Here is a 3,168-nt window from a genome sequence, read left to right on the forward strand (position 1 = left end):
ACATTAAGGGATATCCATTGAAAATTCTGAAACCATTTAAATGTTTGTTGATAATAATAGGAATTTCATTCCCCAAATGCCTCCCGATTCCAGTGTCTCAAATGTCTCCCAATCTCCAATGTCTGGTCCCTCCTGTTCCCATCTCCACCTGTCCCTAGCCCACCTGCAAGATCTATTCTATTTTCCCTTCCCAGAAAGAAGCAATCAAAACTCCCTAGAATCTACAAGGGTGAACCTAGTGAAGACTCCTAGGAATGGGAGATACTGAGCCTGAACTGCCATCTTCTGTAACCAAGCAAGGCTTCCAGTAGTACCACTGCGGCATCAACACGGCCACAAAACCTTCAACCTATAGTTTATCCTACCTGCAAGATGTGCTGGAGTAATGACAGCACAGAATTTCTAGGAGTGGCCAACCAATGAAAGGTTTCCTAGTGATATTCTGCTGTACTCAAGACCAGAGCCTAACCCAGTTCTCATCAGAGTGGTTTCGTTCAGCAACTAATGGGAGCAGATGCACAGAGCTACAGCCAAATGTTAGGCAGAGCTCGGGGAACCCTGAGGAAGAGGAGAAGGAAGGACTGAGGAGCTAGAGAGGTAGCCTAGCACCTACTGGGTTGCCACGCCCAGCCTTGATATGAGGGCGTGTGCCCTGTCTTATTGTAGCTTGCTATGCCATGTGAGGTTGATATCCCTGGGATGCCTGCTCTTTCTTGAGGGGAGACGGAGGAGGAGGGGAATCTGAGAGAGAGGGAAGGAAGGAAGGAGGTGGGATTGGGAGAAGCGGGAAGGGAAACTCCAGTTGTGATATAATATGATGTAAGGAGAGAAGGATGAATTTAAAAGTGATAGGAATAAGCCGGGCGGTGGTGGCGCACGCCTTTAATCTCAGCACTCGGGAGGCAGAGGCAGGAGGATCTGTGTGAGTTTGAGGCCAACCTGGTCTACAAGAGCTAGTTCCAGGACAGATTCTAAAGCTACAGAGAAACCCTGTCTCAAAAAAAAAACCAAAACCAAAACCAAACAAACAAAAAAAAGTGATAGGAATTAAATATCTGGAAGGTAAGGCTTATTGTTAAGAAAAATAGCAAAAAAGTATCTCAACAATATATTTCATAAACCCACTCTCTACTGGAAGTAGTAACCACCAAAGGTGTGTGTGTGTGTGTGTGTGTGTGTGAGAGAGAGAGAGAGAGAGAGAGAGAGAGAGAGAGAGAGAGAGCGCACCACCCACCATGGGCTGGGCCTCTCACATCTACTACTAATTAAGAAAATTCCCTAAAGCTGAATCGTATAGAGGTATTTTCTCCATGGAAGTTCCCTCCTTTCTGATGACTTCAGCTTGTGTCAAGATGACGTAAAAACTAGCCAGGACACTAGGTGTGCATGTGTGACTGGTGGTGCAGTGAACACACAACATGTGCACTATTTCCTAGATAATAACACAGTCACATTAACATTTATGGAGTACTTACTATATGCCCAGCATCATGTTAAGAGCTTCATGAAATATTGGGTTTAACAATGGTAACCATATTGTGAATATTATTACTAGAATTCTGGTATTAAATGAACACAGTCACAAATAGGTGAAATGATTCATTTGAGATGATACAGTCAAAAAGATTAAAGTGTTTATAATCTAATCTAAACCATTGTAGCCTGTCTCTAGAGACCATTAACCCATTCATCCATCCACCCTCCTCCCTAGCAACCACACAGATATCATCTATCATCTATCTATCTATCTATCTATCTATCTATCTATCTATCTATCTATCATTTTCTTACATTTATACTTTTTTCTACACTAAGGTTTTTAGGCTGCTACGGTGGGGGAACCAGTTTTCCAGTTTATAATATAAATTCTGAAAATATATTTTTTCCCCATAGGATAGCACAAAAGATTGAAGACCTAATTGCTTTTGGCTCATGTATAAGGGAGGTGACCCTCTTCAAGGATCCATGTGGGGACTGACAAGCTGTAGATCTCCGAATAGAGCAGAACTGCTGTTTCTGGCTTGCCATGGAGCGACAGGACCAAAGCCCTGCCTGATGAGACTTTAGAGAACATTATTGATTTGCTAACGAAAACTCAGGACACATTAGCGACAGATTTGGCCTTAAAAGTCGATTTTCTGACTCTTGTGTTAGTCCTCTTTCCACCATAGCGTGATTTAGGATTGTGTCATCCGTGACATACATTTGCTTTCTCCAGGATTGTGACTAGACACATGGACACTCAGTGCCGACCCACTCGTCTTTGGAGACCCCTGCATTTCCATATCCTTGCCCAGAAGTAAAGCAGATACTGAAAGGTTAATATTGAGCAAACATTTTACCTGTCAGTCTTAAAGATGTGGCTATTATCCCCTCCCCCAACAAGAATTTTAAGGAAATCAGGCAAGTCCAATTTATTTCCCCAGACTTAATCTGACAAGTAAGTTAGCTAGTAGGCTCCCTGCTAAGAAAAAAAAAAGCAACCTAATCAGACGGTATCTTGAGAAAATGACAGGAAGACAGCAGTGACGACCTAGGCAGCTCAGGGAGCCACAGCCATGGTCCAGTGCCATGAGATGAGCAGGATGTGACTGTCAGCCAAACTCATGTGCAGGTGACTGCCCTTGACGGACAAAGGTCAGGAAACATGTGGACCCTGAAAAGGGCAAAGAAAATACAGGGTTCAAACCACTTTTCCTGATTTTCTTCAGCCAAGGGGAAGGCAGAGGGCTGGGGCAGCAAACTTTCTCTGAGTTGGTGTGTCAGGAGAATGTCCTGTACTCTGTCACCTCCAGGTCTCAAACACATATCTCATGGCCACCAGCTGCCCTGCTCAGAGCCTCAGGTGAAAGAGGAAAGTCTCCATCCATGTCTACAACCCCCCCATCTTGCTCACAGTTATGAAAGGTCACCGAAAGGGAGCACTGCCTCGCAGCAACCCCTTGACCTTATACATGTCTTCTCATGGTTTTGTTGTTTTATGGGGTCTCACAGTGGTTACCTGGCTGGCTTGGAACTTGTTATGTAGACAAGATGGCTTCAAACTCATAGAGATCCCTCTTCCTCTACCTCTTGAGTGCTGAGTTTAAAGGCACATGCCACAACGCCCAACAGGTTCTTTTTAAACAATGGGTTGTCTGACAGCTTCTGTCTATAAGTTGAAGATTC

Source organism: Arvicola amphibius, chromosome 1 (assembly GCF_903992535.2).
Source record: "Arvicola amphibius chromosome 1, mArvAmp1.2, whole genome shotgun sequence".
NCBI classification, from domain to species: Eukaryota; Metazoa; Chordata; class Mammalia; order Rodentia; family Cricetidae; genus Arvicola; species Arvicola amphibius.